Genomic DNA, 20985 nt, shown 5'->3' on the forward strand with positions numbered 1-20985 from the left:
TCAAATTACTAAAAATAATCCATTAATTTTTTCTGTAGGTTTGTAGGGTAGTTTATTGTATCTTTTATCTATTGGAAAAAGGGGTAATTGTTAGAAGCATAAAATAAAATGATTTTTTATTTTGATACAATAGCATAATTTTAGATTGTCATATTTAATTTTTATTTTGTAGAAATAATTAACTAGCTCAAAGAATAATGAAATTTTTTTCTTTTGGCTCAGAGTATACATGTTGAGTCTATCTTTACAGGTGTAATAGTCTACAAGAAGAGAATTAACACTGAAGGCCTTACATAAATTTATTTTTTTCTAAATAATTGTTACGTTGGTTTGAATTTTGTGGTATTCCATGTAGATTGCTGTCAAGTTTGACCAAAGCAGAATGTTGTAGTGGAATGTTTTGATGATCACTTCACAGTTTACTAAAGAACTTGTTCCTTTCTTTAATGAACAGCAGTAGAATATAAAAATCTTTGAAACTCTCAAGTAAAATTGAAGTGATCATATTTTTTTCTAGGTTTGAAAGTTAGCTGGAATATTAGTGGTCTAATATTATTGGGCTAAGGCCCAAATGTAGGTTTTAATGGAGATGATTTTGACTGCAGATAACTTGCTGATCTACTTCCAGAAGTATTTTTGAACTACTACTATTCTTTTCATTAATGGTTCTGAGAGATTTCAACAAGGGAGTATTTGCATATAGGGAAATGTTTTTTCATATGTCAATGCATTCAGCATTATCATTTACAAATTAGAGCATGAAATTAATTTTTTTGAACAATTAATGATTAAAAATTTCAAAAAACTATTTCTTGTATAGTATTTGTAGTAGCTCAAAAGTCTTTAATCACTTTAATCAGGAAATCATTTTACCATAATTTTCACAGACCTTGATAATATAATTTTACCTTTATTTCTTTTTAGTAATGTGTAGAGATCTGATGAATTGAAGGGGAAAAAACTTTCCCACATTTTTTAGTCACTTAATAATATAACTTTTATAAAATAACATTTCATATAAAAATTTATAAATTTTAGTTTAATTTTTACCATCATTTAATCATATCTGAGTGAGTCCATGCCACTGAAATACACATTTTCTATAACTTAAGAAATTGTAATCAGGATTTGATTCTGGAAAAGATAATTCAATTGAAATATGTGTGGTTTTTGTTTTGTGTGTGTGTGTGTGTGTGTCTGTGTCTGTGTTTGTGTTTACACACACACACAACCCTCAAATTCATCTTAGGGAAAGATTCTTGTAACATGCTTATGTAATAGTGTTTTTATAGCAGGTCTTTTCTGAGCTTAAAATTTTTCTTTTTACTAATTGTATTTCAATATAATTGGTTTTCTTTGTAACCTCATGCTTTTTTCCCTTCAATTTAAAAATATTATTCTGAGGTCTCTAAATGTTTAACCAGATTGCCAAAAGGGTAAGAATACCATGTTCTATAAAAGCTTATAAGGGAAATATTATAGGAAAGTTAAAAAAAATATATAAAATAAGCAATTTCTTTGCCCTGGTCAGCCATGTAACTTTTGGTTCAATATTCCAACTATTTCTTTTATTCTGATCTTAACTCTGATAGTTGGGAACAAATAACTCCCAAACTTTAAAAATGAAGCTACAGTAGTAGATGGTCTAATACAGTAGAAAAAGGGTAATATTTTGGACTAGATTTAATATTTTATATATAATATATAATCTTTAAATTTTCTGTAAAATGCAATAGTAAAATGATGTATAGAAACCATGATTTATATTCTTCTCTAGTACATAAGTCATTTACTAAACGTGCACTTTTTGACATTTGTTTTGAGAAACTTAAAATATGCATGTAAATATAGAAAAATTAAAATGTACACTATGATAAACAATTTCTTAGTGATGGAGGAATCAATTTATACTTCTAATATTCTGTGGAAAATCACATTCTATTAAATTGTAGAATTAGTCTCTTTAATGTGTTGACTATGATTATAGATAAAAATTAATTTATCATAGAGCATCAAGGCTTGTTAGTTTTTCTCTTTTTCACTAGTCAGTACACAGAATAAACCAGCTTCTTAGGAAGACATGTTGCTTTCAACATTTGCCTTAACTGTTCATTCCAGTAGATGGCTACAGTTCACTACAGAACTGAAGCCAAAACAGATTTTCTACAGTAAGTAAATCAGAAGATGAAAGTTGAATTACTATAAATGAGTTGACCTGTACATTTTTCTTATTTCATGTGCTTAGTCATCCAGTGTTCATTAACTAAAAAAAAATTTTTTTTGGAAATTCTTGAAGAAAAATCTTTTTTTTTCTTTGATCAAGTTATATAACACTATTTATGTTTTCTGTTATTCCTAATTATTTACTTTTTCCTACCTACCCCTGCCATATAAAAGGACAAGCAATGATAGAACTAGATAATAAATTATAATGGGATTTTTTTTTGGTGATTTTTCATGTTGATTCTTCCTCCAACTTTAGTGTCATTCTTTTTTATTTTATTACCTTTAAAAATTGAAGCAATATGAGTTCATTATGGGATGCTTTTCTAAGTTGCCTAGCTTTTGTTCAGAAAGCTGTCTTCTGGGTTGTTCTTTCATCAGGAAGTTCTGTATTCATACCTGCACAAAACTTACTCTTTCCTTCATGTAGTTTCAGGCAAGTCCTTATTTGAATCTGAATTTGTGTTGAAATGACAAAAGACAAAAGTGATTTTCATCTTTCTTATAGTGTAAAAAGGAAAAATGCTTTTTGGGGGCAAAACTTGCCAGTAAATGTTTAAGAAGAACTCTAAAAATATGCATTTTAATTGCATATGTTTCTGCCTGTTATATAAGTAGCCTGGTAAAGCATAGGATTGAGAGCATAAGCATCTCTACTGACTTTTCACCCTGATTTATAAATATAAATAGAAAAACAAGAGGCAGACTTTCTGAATTTACTGTGTATAATTTTCTTGGGTGCTTTGAAAATGAAGAAAAATTTGAAAAGAACTAGAAATTTTCCTCCTGTTTTCTTCTAAAACTGCCATGCAGTTTGTCTATGTGACCTTCTTAAATCATACCTACTATATTTTGTCTGTTTTTCATCTGGGGTATAAAAGCATCTTGATAATTTTTATTTCCTGAAGCTAACTGTACTTGGCTGTTTAAAGTACAGTTTTTTATTTTATTTTACAAATGAAAATATCATTTTTTGATATTAGCTGTGGTACTGTTTCACTACAGCTCCCTTTGCAATCAACTGCCAATTTTTATAGCAGATTACAACTGCTTAATCCATTATTAATAAGCATTGTTACTCAGCAATACAAATGATAATCATTTGTCATTGTGTAGGAATTTTGTTTTCTATTTAGGTTTTAGACATTAGCTTTATACTGTACTATGAAGAGAAATGCATTAATTATTAATATATTTTATACTTTATTATATGGATTTAGGGATTCATTCATTACCTTTAGAACACATTAAGAAACAGTCTACAGTAACTAACAAAGGCAATGACAATTTAATCCATTCATACCGTTATCAGATAGTTGGAACATTCAGAGGATTTTTTTGTGAATAAAAGAAACTTAAAGTGTAAATTCCATTTTGACTTCTTCATGTAGAAATTAATGTTTTATGCAGCAACCTAAAATTGAACACATTTCTACATACATGAGGCACAAAAACTCTGTTGTCCTTTGTACATTTATTTTTTTATTATGGTGTGTAAGAATAATTCTTTATTTGTTGTTAGACCTTAAAGGAAAAAGTACATTTGACCCCATTCTGAGACCATACAATGTGAGTTTACAAAAGGATCAAGAAACACCGATTTTAATAATGCAAACAATATTAGTTCTGTCCCCTCTGGCATTACTTGAACCAGGACATACATTCTGTATACTTTGGTTCCTAAACCATGGAGCTGTATCAGCAACCCAGGGGAGTACCTGGCCACACTAAGAACATTACAGTGATTACAAGGATAGTGCCTGGAGGGCAATTAAGGACAGGGCAAGGGATATACAATAATGAGTCCCTGTAGCACCTTAATGAACCACAGAAAGGGAAGCAGAAAATTAGGTAACAATTGTGGCTCAGTGAAAAGGATTGTTGAATACTTTGCAGGTTATTATCTAAGAATATATATCTGGGCATTTGAGCTTTTATTATAAGAATTTTTCACAGCTAATTCATCTCATTATTTAAGATGAATTTAATGATTTTTAGAGATCATTGTTAATATCCTGAAATACTTTAGCTGGATTGAAGTTTGCTTCAAATGGTGTATTTGCTTTGAATTAAGTATTTTAGTAGGTTATTTTACTATCTTTTAGGCTTTTTAGGTTTGTTTTGTTTTCTCGTATGTATTTTCAGTCAGGTATTGAAGTAACATTTTTTGTAGCTTTCCTGTTTGCTTATTCACTATATTCTCTGGCATTTTTTTATACAGTTATGATTCATTGAGGTAGAAAACATGAGTTTCCATGATCTGGGAGAAGCAAATGAAAGGTACAAAGCTGATACTGTTTCTTGAAATTCACCTTTATTGTGTACTGTTTTATAATAAAAGTTTATAGAGAATAAATTTATTTGGTTTGTGTATCAGAATACATAAGAACATTCAGATTGATTTAAAGGAATTTATTTTTCTCTGTAATTTTAATGCTATATTTGTTGACTAAAAACAGATTAATAGCCAAATGAAATACATGTTAGCATGACTGTTTTCCCATGAGCAATATTAATTAACGAAGAAAGTATACAAGGAGAATTAAAAGGAAAACTGCGTATGATACTGCGATATGACAGACCCAAGTACTTCTTTTACTATGTCACTGAATGGGGTGTGTGTGTGTGTGTGTGTGTGTGTGTGTGTGTGTGTGTGTGTGTTTTCTCTCCTACCTCATTAATCTTTGCAAAAGTATTTGCTGTGATGGTGTTCCCTCCTCCTTGGGATAGAGATCAGTGCTCAGAGTCACCTGGCAGGACAAAGGACCCCAACATATCCATATCCCATACCTTTTCTTTGAATTGTTTAAATCACTTGCTACTCCTTATTGTAGCAACAATTACTGCACTGGAGCTCTGTGGTCAGTAGAGTACCATCGGCCAGCTGTGACAAGCCTGCAGTGCTGTTCCGCTCTTGACCACTAGGGAGTGTTGAAGAATGACACTGTCAACCAACCAGTCTTTAAAAAAAACAAACAACAAAACACTGATATAACCTTGTCTACCAGCAGAAAAATTGAGCTGCACTGTAATAAAAAGACTTTGGGAGAATCACTTAGAAATTTTGCCTTTTTAATCTTTAAGAAAAATTAAAAGTAAAATGCTTAATGATAGTAATGGAAAATAATATTTTTAGGTTATTTATTTGTAGTCTTACACATCTAGTTAATAGCAAACCTATTTGCATAATTGTGAGAGTAAATGCATGATACCTGTCTGGTAAAGAAATAAACATTTTAAATCTGATAGTGGCTGAAAAACAGCAGCTTGCCTTGATCTAATTATTTTCTTAAAGGTTGTTCAGTAAATGTCATGTGTTTTCTTAACTGCTATATGCTTACAACAATATTTTGCATTTTTAGTGAATAAAAAACCCCTAGTGAAAGTGTTACTCCCTAGTTTGATACTTGGTTGAGTTTAAATTAATATAATCGAAAGCTGTGATGTATAATAAAATACCAAATGTGACTACAGGAAATGATGCATGTTAAAAATCTTTTTTGCATGTAAACTGTTTCAGTCTACTATTGTTTTAATTAGGAAGATTCTGCGATTGTAAATATTCCTGAATTCTGTCATCTTATCCAAATTCTTAACAAGTACATTAGAGGTAGTTGCCTTGGGTCTGCATTATATGATCATTTGCCTGGGGTGTTTTCAGAAAAACAAGTAGAGGTTTATACAATTATAGAAGCACTAAATTTGTGCTGAACATCCATAAATAAAATATTTTAAATCATCTTCAAGAAAAACTATTCTTTTCAATTCCTGCAGGCCCCACATACCAATACATGTTCTTTGAATTGCATAGTTAAAAATACATTATATCTTTAATGCATTTACATTGCATTATTGATATCTACTTAGGTAGAAATATGAATACATCCCATTTCACCCACAAAATCAAGCTCTGCTTGTGTGTTTAATATTTCACCAAATTCAGAAATATATTTATATTGAGATTTTTAATCCTCTGTACTTTGGTCCTATTATCTGAATTCATAAACATTTATTTCAGTGCTGTGTTTATGTTTGTGTTTGTATATATATAAATATATATATATATGTATATGTGTGTGTGTATGTGTGTGTTTGTCTATGAGAGTATATTTTACAATCATATCTTGTGACCAAAAATACAAAGCTTTTTGTTTTTATGCAATGATATAGGAAAAAGTATCTTGAGATAGGCTATTGTGCTATTTTTACGTTAAACTGAAAATTCCTAATGGTCAGAATGAGAGAAACACAATGTTTTGACAATTAAAAAATATGAACAAAATTTTAAATAAGTGTTTTCCTTTTACCTGGTTTTTAAACAAAATATTTTAAAATCATACTTCATTAAAATCTTCAGTTATATTCCTTAATCAAATTCATTAATATAGAATATTAGTATACATATGAGAATTCTGAAAAGTTCAATTATGCAGTCTGATGACAAGTCATCTGAAAATCAGCCTTTTTGATAAGGGTGACAGGAGTCATGTTTGATGGTTGTATTTGAGACATAAATACAAAAAACATTTGTGGATCTCCTAATGATTACTCTTCATGATAGGTTTCATAATAGTGCACATAATTTTTGACAATTCCAATAAAAAGACATGGCATCAAAACTTTCTGAGTTAGCGGCAAAGTAAATGAGTCAGGTTTTGCATTTTGAACAGAAATCTTATGAACTGTGATTGAATTTGTCGTGAAAGTGTGTCAGAATTAATAAAGTATTTACGTGCAAGTTTGCTGGGCTTTGCAGCTTGTTTAAGGCTGAGGATTGGTTAACGTGAAAAGTCATTTCTGTGCATTTGGTTTTAGACAGCAAAGGACAAATGTACTTTTGTGCAATTCGGATCATGATGCCATTTCTCATTTCAAACCATTTTTGTCAGGATACCAGGCAAAACAATGATGCTTTGAGGACGTAATTAAAGATATTGTTCAAAGAACAACTTTCTGCATATTTGAATTATTACTGTCATCAAAATCATACAAATATGGAAATATGATTGCCAGAAGCACATAAATCAATGATCAGCATGGCCTCAAAATCCAATAAATATGTAGAGTTAAATACTTTAAAATGCAAATTGCATCTGATAATTTGCATATGGTAGAGTTTAAAGGAAATTTTGTTGCTTAACAACCTCTAAGGTAGCAGTTAGGGCTGTGGGTAAACATAGATTTTTTTATTCATCATTGGTCAAGTTGCAAGATTTGATAAATGATGGGAGACTGCTTTCCTTGGTTAAAATGACTGCATTCTTTACTGAATCCTAAAACTGCCTTGAAGTCATCTGAATAATTAAGAGTTAATTATTCTTCATCCATCTAAATCAGAAAAGGACAGATTTAGGGAAGGAATTTATAATTTTTGCCTCGCGTTCTGTCATGTCGTAATGTGATAAACTAAACTGACTCCAAATAATATCTAGTGACCTTATAGTAATTATGCCTCACAAAACATTTTGGTTGCAATTTTTTAATTGCTTATATCGATTCTGGAAACTACACATTAACAGACTCCTAAGCTTGATTGTCTTTCAAAGGAAGCAATATAAAATTTGTATTCCATTACTATTTTATTTTAAGTTTCTCTGTGTAAATGAGTGGAAACAACATCCAGGTTCTTTTGCTTTGTTTTGCAAATAACAATCATTGGTTTTTTCTCTTAAAAGGCCATTTAGTACAAGAAGGTATTCAGAAGCCATCTAAAATTCTTATAAATAGTTAATGCTGAAAAGGGACAGTGAAACCTTTCCTTATTTAAACTAATTTTTGATATAAAAACAACAAACTTCCTTCAAGTAATTTATCTTAAAACATCTGCTCAGTTCAGAAATGTATTACAGATTTATAGATAAATTTTCTTTTTTAAAAAAGCGACAAATTTTTGTTAAGATTGTTTTAATTTAATGCAGAAGAAAAGTTAAGAAATATTACCTTTTTGGTGGTAAAAATGATTTCAGTTGTATGATCCAGTTGCAAAATTTAGGAGAAAATCTATTTCCTTGGTAAATTAAAAAAAAGATTTTATGTGAGATTGAACGTTTTACGAATGTTTACTGATCACAAGAGGGATTGTAATAAAGAAATCAATATGCATGATCCCTTTTCATGTAGTACAACAGGGTTACACTGTTAGGTTAAATACAGGCTGCATTCCTTTTTTGAAAAATCAATCGGCTCTATAGTGTGTAATAGCTAGACTCTTCTCAAAGTCATTTTTTCGTTTTGCAGACTGTAAATTCTATTTTGGAGACTTCAACTAATATTGACAGATAAAAGTCTATAAACTAGTAATGTGGCAGAGAAGCAACACTCTTAAAAGATTTAAAATTACCTAATTATTTCATTTTTATAGAGACATAAATTCATTATTTTGTTCCTTTCACTCTTTTTAAATTTAAACATTTGCCTGAGACATACTGCTTCATCTTTACAAATAGATTGTTAAAGGTGGTTTGAGGGAAAATAGAGAGAAAATTTGTTATGCTAGAGCCTTTATGTTTAAATTTAGAGAAAAATACTTTCCAGAGTCCTGACAATTACATTTCTGAGAAGAATGCTTCTGAAATGTTGCTGCATACTTTATCAGATTTCAATAAAGTAATATCAAGGTTTTGTGTAGAGATTACCTGTTACCTGTTTGCATTTCTAAAAGAAGAAAAAAATAAAAAAATAAGAAAAAAACTTCCTGAGTGCTCTAAACTCCCATTAGGAAGCAACTTAGAGAGAAAATGTATGGAAGAATGGTTTCTTGTCAGATTTTTTTTCCTTTACAGAACAAAAAAACCATGTCTTTTAAAATTCTTGCTTATTTTTGATAGAGCTATTTAATTGCAAAGACAATTTTATGCTTTTTTCTATGTTTTTTACTGAACAGTCCATGATGGACTCTGACTTCTTCTTTTATTTCTGTCAACCCGATTACAGTACATTAGGGTGTATCCTGATCTTACTTGTTTGCCTGTTATGTAGTGTATATGTTTAAATCATAAGCATGTTCATTTAGATATTTGTTTTATCAACCTGAATGTCTTTTAACAAGGCATATTGATATCTTCGCCATCCCCATAAAATAGATAATACTTTAAATATTGATCACTATGCAGTTTTATAAATGCAAACATTTATTTTTACTTTGTAACTTTTAGTTGAGTTAGGACAACATTTTTAATTGGCTTCTTGCATGTCATACTTGATTATTCCTTTTCATGAGATGAATACTTTAAAATATTAATTGCAGGGAAGTTTTAACTTGTTAAATATTTTTCTTTACCTTGTTCAGAAAAAGATAAAGTGAAGCACAAAATTAAAAACACAAAAATAAGCATCTTTAGGTATTGATACTAGTTATTGTATTTTAATTAGATCTATTAGCAGTATTCCCTTACTTATAGAATTTCCACTGAATGATGAACATTATGCAAGCTCAGAACAGCACATTTATAAATAAGATGTTCGTGAAGATTAGGAGGGGAAATCACTGGATCATATTAGACATTTTCTTATTTTAAAGTACTTAAGAAATAACTTTTTTCTGTTTAACTCTCTTTCCCATATCCCTTCCAGAAAGGACACATTTTAGATATAAGCCATTATTTAAGAGTCCAGTTCACTTTCGGGGACCAACATTATGGTGTTGGATCCGAATTACCTAAACAACAGTGTAACCAAGCCAGGCATAGCAGCAGACAGAAAAACGCATTCAACCAGTGGGATCATGGATTTGTTTGATTCAGGTAATTGAAAGTGTTTCATACTATTATTGCAACTTGAAGGCTTGTTTAAGTGTCTAACTGTCAGTCACTTTGGAAGGTGAAAAGTATTCGATTGTCACTCTGTCAGTCAATAGAGATGAGAACTGTCTGCCTAATGGATTTCTTTACATAGATGTCTGCATGGAGGTAGAAGTAAAATCAATGTGTTGTCATGTGCAAGTACGCTGCATCAAACTGCCAGTTGAATTGCAACTGTATTTCTGAAACATCTACATCTTTGTATTGTTTGTGGAAGACAGGTATGCTTTCTGCATGCACTGGTAGGGAGATTCATAAAGTAGGAATACAATTTTGGAGAATAATTTTTTAAAGCAAATATATTTTTCCTCATATTTACCCCACCTTTAATCCCATAATATAACTACATTGAAAGAATCCTATGTCTTTTTTATAGAATAAAAGTTGATAACTAAACCAATCAGAATCACTGAAATTTTAGAGTTGAAAAAAATCTCAACAGCTATGTAGTTAAAAGTTAATCAGAAATTCTAGACACCTTTTGCTAATTGGATCTTGTTTTTATGTAAAGCTTAAAACCAATTTTAGATCATTCACAATTATAAAATTATGGAATCTGAATTAGGTAGATTCTTTTATATTGTCTAATACAACCATCTCTCAATTCAATAATCCATTTTTATGTTATTTCTAACTATTTGTTATCCATTCTTTTACTAAATGGTTATAGGGATAGAGGTTTAATACTACTTTGGAATTCATTAAGTTTCACTATTGGATAGTTTTCTTAGTAGTAATTTTGTCATTATGATAAGCAAAGAATTCTTTTTGTAGTTTCAGTTCATTTGTTATAGTTTTGCTTCTCTGAAGCAATGAAAACTAAGTATGCTCTTCAGGCTACATGACTGATAAATAAATATTAGTAATCAATCCTCATTCCTTCCTTCATTATTATTTGTTGAGCTCTTACTTCGAGCTTCAGGTTTCTTTACAATATATGACTCCATTACTTTCAGCTGTACATTTTACAAAATGGTTGTAATGTGGTTTCCAGTTTACCACCCTAATGAGCAAACTACAGATTATCAGGTTCCAGGTGAGCAGTTTAGAACAGGATATAGTTTCAAACTCTTTATCTGTCATGAACAGGATACATCCTGAGATTTCTCTGGCTCTTTTTAGCAGTTGTGTCACATTGTTGACCCCATTGAGGTTTTCATCAACTAAATTCTTCAAGGCATCTTCATGTTAACTAATAGGAAGTCATGTCTTCATTTTGAAATTTTAATTTTAATTTTTAAACTTTAGAACTCTATATATTAAATGTCTTTGGTATATTGGTATAACTTCTTTATATAACTTCAAATCCCAATTCTGATACCTAATCAGTGTATTAGCTATTCTTAGTTTGCTGTCATCAGAATAGTTTGACTTTGTAAGGGTGAGATCTCTGAATGTGAGATCCTAAACTGCTTCTTCAGGTTTAAAGCAAGGGCTGTTTCAGGCAAAGGATAGTGTTGTCACCCTAAGTAAGCCAACTTAGGTATATATCCTCCCAGAGGCTTTGATGGTTCTTTAGAAAGTCATAGTCTACCTTATTATCTTGTCTCTTCACCTTTCTTCCTTTGTTACTTTCTGAGTCTTTCAGTATTTGAACATAAGACATGGCATTCCTTTTTTTTTTAAATCATTTTTGCAGGATGGTGAGGTTAAGTGACTTGCCCAAGGTCACACACATCTAGGTAAATATTAAGTGTCTGACATTGGATTTGGACTCAGGTCCTCCTTACTCCAGAGCTGGTGCTCTATCCACTGAGTTCATCTAGCTATCCCCAAGACATGGTATTCTTTTTTTTTTTTAAGGTTTTTTTTTTTTTTGCAAGGCAAAATGGGGTTAAGTGGCTTGCCCAAAGCCACACAGCCAGGTAATTATTAAGTGTCTGAGATTGGATTTGAACCCAAGTACTCGTGACTCCAGGGCCGGTGCTTTATTCACTGCGCCACCTAGCCGCCCCAACATGGTATTCCTTAAGTCACATTCTATTCTTCTCTTCTACCTGTTATCTTTACTGGCATGAATCCTGTATTGCCCAAATTTTGCCCAATCATCAACCTTGAATGTTCTGTTTTACTTGTTATTTGTTATTATTATACATTCATTAGCAAACTGATATAGTGTTTGTTCCTTTCTCTGGGCATAAGTGAGTTTTAAATAGTCATTATCATTATTCTTGCTACTCTTTATCTCTTGGCTGTAGCTAAATTCTTATTATTGTTTTTCTTCATTCCAATCTCTCCCAATTTCTAGGTTATTATCATTTCTAGGTTAGGGAAAGAAAAACAAGAATAATCCTTATAGTTTCCTTAAGGGAAAAAGTGTTTTCTTTGACTAACTCTCTATTTTAATATCCTCTCTTTTTAATGAGAAAGCAAACTATGAAAACTCTTCTTTCCTACCATATACTTCAAAATCTCTATCTTTATCTGTTTTTGTCTCTGAAAACATAGTGACTCGTTTACTTACTTATCAATCATTTGTTTCTTAGCCCCTTATAGTTTGAATTATTACCCTGCCATTGCCTTCCCCAGAAACTTTTGACCTTATATAAGGTCTTATATAAGTTATATAAGACCTTATATAAGACCTTATATAAGTTATATAAGAATATTTGATACTGTTGAAATTCCTTTTTTCTTGAACTCACTCTTAGCTTCCATTATAGTTCTATTTTCTGTGTCCCCTTCTATTTGGATTCTCTTTTTTAGTCTTTTTTTTTGATATCATTATCCCTTAGGATGAGTGTCTCCCAAGTTTCTCCTCCAGGCTTTGTTTCCTTTCTCTCTATATTCTCTTGGAGTTCTCATCAGTTCCCATGGGTTTAAGTATCATTTCTACACAGCTGACTATGAAATCTATACATCAGACCTCCATCACTAGATAGCTCTTGGGTATTTCCTCTTGATTATTACTTAGGCATATAAAACTTCATTACTTTTGATTCTTCCTTTTCTAATCTTTTCCATTGTTCTAGCTCTCCATTGTTTTAACTATTATAAGGTAGTTTTGATTACTGTTGCTTTCTAATATATTTTGGGGCCTAGAAGTACTATTCTCTCCTTTTTTCCTACTTTTCATCATTTCCTTTGATAGTAGATCTTTTGTCTTTTCAAATGCATTTTGTGATTATTTCACATAGTTTTATAAAGTATCATTTTTATAATTTCACTGGTGTAGCATTAAAAGTTTAAATTGAATAGTATTGTATTTTTTATCATATTGATTCAGCCCAGCCATGAGCAATAACAGTTCTTCCACGTATTTAAGTTGTTCTTTTTTTTTTCCTTAAGGAGACCCTTTAAAATTAAATCTTTACAAGTCCCTTTTTAATACTTTGGTAGATTTATCCCCTGATGCTTTATATGTTTTGTAGTTATTTGGAATGGGAATTCCTTTTCTCTACTGTAACTATTTGAGATCCACACCCAGAATAAGAAATAATCTTTTTTTTTTTTTTTAAGGTTTTTTGCAAGGCAAATGGACTTAAGTGGCTAGCCCAAGGCCTCACAACTAGGTAATTATTAAGTGTCTGAGACCGGATTTGAACCCAGGTACTCCTAACTCCAAGGCCGGTGCTTTATCCACTACGCTACCTAGCCGCCCCAATAAGAAATAATCTAATCTAATCTATACTCTAATGTAATAGTTAAGTTTAGTGTGCACCATGAAAAGTCATGGTTTTTTTAAGTTCTTAGAAAGTGGGTGAATGCATGTCATCAGTAAGACTGGCAAAGGTGTGAAGCATGAAAGCAAACACAAAATAACAAAGTGATGACACTAGTTTGAATCATATGAATGGAACAAATCTCACAGATCAATTGAAAATTCCATGTGTTATGTTCTTTTTGTAACACTGCTTAAAAATACCAAAGAAAATTAACATCAATGAGATTATTTATTAGTAATGGAATTAAAAAATTAAATATGCATTCCATGCAAATTATTATTTTATTTTATTTTTGATCATGAAAATTAAAACCACAGGGTGGTCTGCATAAAATTGTACTCTGGGCTGCCTGTGGCCCATGGGCCACATTTTGGACAGCCCTGATCTATTGGATCTAATATGAAGAAATGCAGTTGCTTTTTGAATGTGTATTTTATAGCCTGGAACTTTGATAAAGCTTTTAATTTTCTCAATTAGTATCCTTGCTGATTCCCTCATATTTTCTAAGTATGCCATCATATCATCAGCAAATAGGGGTAGTTTTATCTTCTCATTATCTTTATAATTTTCTTTTTTTCTTTTTTATTGGTTTTTCAAACATTTCCAGAAATATAACAAGTAATATTAAGGAGAATGGTGTTGTGAGTGAAATCTATAATAACTGAGGAAGTGGAGGTTTGAACTTATATTCATTGATTGGCAAGAAAAACAGTTGCAGATCCCCTTAGAAAGGCAATGAACCCTGAATACAGGGAGAGGCAGAGTTTTATATATTATAAGAAAACAGCAGGATGCAGTACTAGATAATCTGATTTCTAATTCTAGATGGGAATGGGGATGGGCGAATTTTAGGTGTTGGGAAGGGAGAGAATGAGCATATAGATTTTCCTAGATGTGTACCATGATGTCACTTAATTTTCACAATTAGGAAGAAGTTGGAATTTAAAGGAAAATGAAACTTAAGTCTCAAAATAGAGTCATTTTTATAAGATAGAGTCATTTTAGGTTCACACAATACTCAGAATTCTCTCAATTCCCACCTCTGATCTATGGGGGGAAAGGGCTCACTTGCCTTTTTGCTCACATCACTTATCTGTAAGCCAAATTTATTAGAATTTTAATGTGTTCATGCTCACTATCAGAGAATTTCATTTTTATATACCACTTGGTGTCTTTTTTTTACCTAAACCTTGCACTGATATATAAGAAGAAAAAGACCATAAGCATGCAGTACATGAAGATCTGACTTATAAAACAAATCTTTCTATCTTTTAAAATGATTAGACAGATACTTTAAATTGGGAAAAAATTTCACTTTTTTTTACCATTATCAATGAATTTTATATGTAAAATCCTTAGTACAACTTTGAGAACTTATTCCTTTAGCATAATGAAAGCCTGAATTTCCAAATTAGATAGATTTTTTAAACTAGATAGATTTGAACCTAATCATCATTTTGCCCTCTGTAAGAATAAAAATATCTGTGTGTGTGTGTGTGTGTGTGTGTGTGTATGTACATAGAAATGTCTGACCCTATTACTTTATTTTGTAATTAATTTCTATTAAAGATATTATTTGAGTTTTACAGTCCCCCCCATCTTGCTTCCCTCTCCCCACCCCCACACAGAAAGCAGTCTGTCAGTCTTTACTTTGTTTCCATGTTGTACCTTGATCCAAATTGGGTGTGATGAGAGAGAAATCATATCCTTAAAGAAAAGTCTAAGAGGTGACAAGATCAGACAATAAGGTATCTGTTTTTTTCTAAATTAAAGGGAATAGTCCTTGAATATTGTTCAAACTCCACAGCTCCTCATCTGGATACAGATGGCACTATCCTTTGCAGACAGCCCCAAATTTTTCCTTATTGTTGCACTGATGGAATGAGCGAGTCCTTCAAGGTTGAACATCACCCCCATGTTGCTATTAGGGTGTACAGTGTTTTCTGGTTCTGCTCATCTCACTCACCATCAGTTCATGCAAATTCCTCCAGGCTTCCCTGAAATCCCGTCCCTCCTGGTTTCTAATAGAACAATAGTATTCCATGACATACTTACACCACAGTTTGCTAAGCCATCCCCAATTGAAGGACATTTACTGGATTTCCAATTCTTTGCCACCACAAACAGGGCTGCTATAAATATTTTTGTACGAGTAACATTTTTACCCTTTTTCATCATCTCTTCAGGGTATAGACCCAGTAGAGGTATTACTGGGTCAAAGGGGATGCAAATTTTTGTTGCCCTTTGGGCATAGTTCCAAATAGCTCTCCAGGTTGGATGAGTTCACAGCTCCACCAACAGTGTAATAGTGTCCCAGATTTCCCACAACCCTTCCAAGAATGATCATTATCTTTCCTGGTCATATTGGCCAATCTGAGAGGTGTAAGGTGGTACCTCAGAGAAGGTTTAATTTAGACCTTATTACTTTATCAAAATTTTTTATTCCATTTAATCAGAAAAATTTTTACATCTTAGAACTTTGTCTAATTCTCTACACATAACATTTTCTCCAGGAGGATATTATCTCTATATCATAAATACAAATACTGCAGATATTTCAGTATTAATCTATTAATTAATAAATTTCTACAGTTCACAACTGTTAATAGAAATTTGCTACAGGGGCAGCTAGGTGGCGTAGTGGATAAAGCACAGGCCTTGGAGTCAGGAGTGCCTGGGTTCAAATCTGGTCTCAGACACTTAATAATTACCTAGCTGTGTGGCCTTGGGCAAGCCACTTAACCCCATTTGCCTTGCAAAAAAAAAAACCTAAAAAAAAAAGAAATTTGCTATGAAAGGCAAAAAAGAGGGACATAGTTATAACAGTGTCATGATTATTCTCTCAGGGGGTACAACCCAACCTGACATATACCAAAACAAAGGACAAAATTCCTTAACTTGGTTTGATTTCAAACTTGAATCGTATTTAACAGCCAATCATGAAATAAAGCTATACATTTTTCATTAGGATGCCATAACCAGGTTCAGAATTAACCAGATGGGGAAAATTTCCTGGTAGAAGGAAATAGCATGATGGGAAAACTAAATCAAAAAGATCTTATCTTAGGCCAGGGCATCTAGGTGGTGCAGTGAAGAGTGTTGACACTGGAGTCAGGAAAACTCAACTCCTTTACTTCAGATCTGTCCTTAGACACTTTCTAGATAGGGGGTCCTGGTAAGTCTGTTAATCTTGCTTGCCTCAGTTACCTTATTTATAAAATGACCTGGTGAAGGAAATGGAAAGCCATTCTAGTATGAAAGAAAACCCCAAATGGGGTCACCAAGGAATTGACTGAAAATAGCAACAACTACTTTTGGCTAACCTTTGGTTCCTCAACTTTTCACAGGGACAGACATCTACCTTTAGCTATCAGTACAGCACAGGCCCTTTTCCCTTTATTGGCTTCATGAGAATTCAGATGATCTTTCCTGTAATCAAAACTCAAAGCTATATAAAATTGAAATTCTATGAGTTTTTATCTCAAATAGTAAAATTTAAGTCATCAGAGCATAGGGCTTAAATATTTATTAAAGTTTTCATGTTTCTCTAACAGTTATATTTCATTTATCCTTCACTAAAAATTAAAAATAACCACATTCTGGAGTTCTTCAGATTGCTTATATTGAATGCAGAATAATTGACTCAAAATTTATTCAAATAAACCTCAGATTCAAAGACCCTGACTGAAAATCCTCAAAGTTCATTGTTATTAAGTTGGTTCAAATATGTAACTTCATTACAGATTATTGAGATAGTTTCATAATTTTACATAAGTGATAGCAGTGTATTTGTGATTAAAAATTAATTCTTTATCATAGTGAACTTGAACATCTCCCTTTTTTGACTAGGAGTGGAAGAGGACTTCTTTTCTCACTACTAGTTTCTAAAACTTCAGTACTTTAGAATTTTGCAACATGCAATCTGCAGAGCTGTTAAGATTTTGTAATTCTGCCTGAATACAAAGTCTCAAGGGATAAAGATATCTTAAATGATCTATGCAATAAATTATTATTATTGTTAATTTTGAAACATAATATACCAAATTAAATATGGAAGTTTTCAATTAACTTTTTAAAAATTATATTCTAACAGCTCAATCCATGACCCATCAGAATCTACACGAAAGAGAAACCACCTAACAAACATTTTTAATACAGAAAAGTAATAATAGTTTAACATTTAACAAAATCTTTAGAAACAATATAATAAAATAACAAATGACATCAATTCAGTCAAATGAATTTATGAATTATTCATTTTTTCATTGCTAATATTTTGTACTCACATTTGAAAACTGGTATATCCAGGGTATCCAGTATGGAGCTATTGTATTCCATAAAAGAAACATAATGATGATGATAATAGCAATAATAACAGTAGTCACTATTTATATAGTGCTTACAACCCTATGTCATGCACTGTGTTAAACATTTCACAATCATTATATGTTATCTTCTCACCAAACTGGGAGGTTATTATTTATTATATAGTCTCTTTACAGATTAGACAACTCAGGTAGAAAGTATTAGGTTCTGATATATCACAGTCATCCTGTTAAGTTTCAGAACAAAATTTAGTCCTAAACAAATTCTGATTTTTAATCACTAAGGTAACATTCAAAAATCTCAAAAAAAAAAGTTAATTCTCAAGATCCATTACTTGGCCATATTTCAAAATTTTAGAACCCATTATCAATTGACTCATTTTCAAAGGTTCAAGGTAGTGCTCCCAGCTCCTTTATAACTTTTTCTTTGTTTCCTTTTATATAACTCAAAAAGCTAAATCAATTTCTTTTGTATTCATAAACTAGACCCATCCTCTCACCTTTATCTGTAGTTTTTCAGTTTCAATCCTGGGTGAACAATAAGCAGTCTTCAAGTAGTGGCCTCAAATTCCTGTTTTGAAACTGGAAAGACTTTAAAAGGTTTTCTTCTTATATCCCTGGCTATCTAAAGAACTAGTCTTCACTGTACCAAATTACTCCTTTGTAATTTAAAATAATTGCTAACCTTTTGGGATTCTTAAGACCTTGCTTCCACACCTAAACCATTCTGATATATAAAACTTTGAGAGTTAAATTTTAACTTTTTCCAAAAGACATTCATAGTTACTGGTCACTCCTGTTCCCATCCTGCATTATTTTCCATTATCCACATGTACAGCATATATGATCATCTATAATTTGTGGTTTTTGTTTTCTTTCCTAAAGTAGAAATTTCATTGCAACTCTGATATAAAATCAAGTTGGCAAAATAAATCATTTGTCTGATTGCTAGTTTTGTCTATTTGTTTTGTCTTTGCCTGGTTTACATATTAGGGCTATATTATTTCATAAAAAGAATCTTGTATTGTACTTTCTTTTTCCAATTTTCAAAAATATTTTGTGAAGTCAGGGTACTATTTAAAAATTTAATGACATTTTCCCATGAATTCATCAGGATTAGGAAGGTTGTTTTTGTTTTCTGATAATTCCCAGTCAGTTAATTCTAATTCCTTTTCTGAAATTAGGTTAAGATTTCTTTCTGATTATCTGACAGTTTGAGTATTTTATCTTTTTGAAGGCATTTCTCTTTTTCTTTTTTATTCTTAGTTTTGTTAGACTATAATTGTGCATAATTGATTCTTTTTTATTGTGATTTCACCTTAATCATTTTCTACTTTACTGATTTGATTTTCTCCCCTCTTCTTTGTAATTGGATATCTAAAAGTTTATTGATTTTATTAGTCTTTTTAAAGGAACAACTTTTAGTTTTATCATTTCTCTTTTTATGTTTTCACTTTATCCATTTTTCCAATAGTTTCCCAAGGCCACACACCTAAGTAATTATTAAGTGTCTGAGGCTAGATTTGAACTCAGGTACTCCTGACAGTGCCAGTGCTCTATCCACTGCACCACCTAACTGCCCTTGACTTTCTAATTTTTAAAGATACATTTTCAGCTTATTGATTCTCTCTTTTTCTATTTGGTCAGTACATCTTTAGAGTGATATATTATTTTTCCCCTTAGAAGTGCTTTAGTGACAACATAGAAATTTTATATCATTATTATTTCTTGTACGTTTTTAATTATTTCTATGTTTTTTTAACTAATGTTTTTAGGATTTAACTGTTAAGTCTTTATTTGAGTCTATGCCTTTTGTTTGTGGTCTCTGAAATGATTATTATTTTTATTGTACTATATAACAATTATTTCTGATTTTTTACATGTTTTCAATATCCTAGTAATATGCTTTCTTATTTTATCATTGTCTATTGTTATAATGTTTGTATTTCTGTTTTCTAGGATCTTTGAGAGGCAAATAATATCTTCAGCTCTGCCTTTCTAGGAATGTTTTGAGCATTTCTTTGTGATTGAATAGCTACCTTTTAAAGTTATGATTCAGGTCATATTTGCATGGTAGATTACTTTGAGTTATACTCTGAGCCTCATAGCTTTTTGAAATAGCTTATTCCATTCCCTCCTTTCGTTTCTAATTGATATAGAATATAGTCTTGTGTTATTTTAATTTCTTCCTTTGTATGGTTCCTTGCAAAATGCCCAAAGCTCATAGTAGATATTAGTGTCTGAGGTTGGATTTGAACTCTTGTCCTCTTGACTCCTGGACCAGTGGTATTTATTTGCATTTCTAATCATTTTTCCTTTTTTTTTTTGGTTTCTTGGGTGAGACCATCCTAGATTCAAGTTTTCCTTTTCTAATAATTATTTCTGTCTATAAATTCTACTTTCCAACTATAATTTTTTTAAAAAACTACTTAAGAACATCATGCTAAGTTTTCATACTTCCTCAGGAACCACAGGATTCTCTGGCCCATCATTTTCCTTTGTTTTAGAATATTTATTCTTAGATGCCTGAACTTAGATTTGGAGATCATATTTCCTTTTGTTTATATCTTTTCTGCTGATTTACCTCAATATCTTTGAGATGTCTTCTTCCTGAGAACTTTGATAATTTCCATAATTTTTCATCTCCTGTTCACTTTCTAACTCCCTTTCTTCCTTTCTTTTTTTGGTTTTGTTTTGTTTTGTTTTAGGTTTTTGCAAGGCAGTGGGGTTAAGAGGCTTGCCCAAGACCACACAGCTAGGTAATTATTAAGTATCTGAGGCTGGATTTGAACTCAGGTACTCCTGACTCCAGAGCGGGTGCTCTATCCACTGAGCTGCCTAGCTGCCCCACACTTCCTTCCCTTCTAATGGTGGTTTCTTTGGTGGTTGGATCTCAGTGCAGTTCAGGCCTAGTGTTGGGCAATTAACAAATCATAAGTCTAGATCTGTTCTGGAAGTGATATGGGAGACTTG

The 20985-nt window shown here is 31.5% G+C and overlaps 1 protein-coding gene and 1 long non-coding RNA gene across 7 annotated transcripts in view; both read left to right on the forward strand.

Moving 5' to 3' along the window:
* The window catches only part of LOC141498328 (uncharacterized), a 19330-nt gene extending 7641 nt beyond the window's left edge, over positions 1–11689 (forward strand). The window contains exons 1-2 of the long non-coding RNA XR_012471609.1: positions 1–4503; positions 9796–11689. The exon at positions 1–4503 is cut by the window's left edge and continues 7641 nt beyond it. This is a non-coding gene — a long non-coding RNA (uncharacterized LOC141498328). The remainder of the gene's footprint in view (positions 4504–9795) is intronic.
* Positions 1–20985, forward strand: part of ZNF407 (zinc finger protein 407) — a 654777-nt gene that overhangs the window by 103862 nt on the left and 529930 nt on the right. The gene's annotated exons all lie outside the window — the stretch shown is intronic.

Source organism: Macrotis lagotis, chromosome X (assembly GCF_037893015.1).
Source record: "Macrotis lagotis isolate mMagLag1 chromosome X, bilby.v1.9.chrom.fasta, whole genome shotgun sequence".
NCBI lineage: Eukaryota > Metazoa > Chordata > Mammalia > Peramelemorphia > Peramelidae > Macrotis > Macrotis lagotis.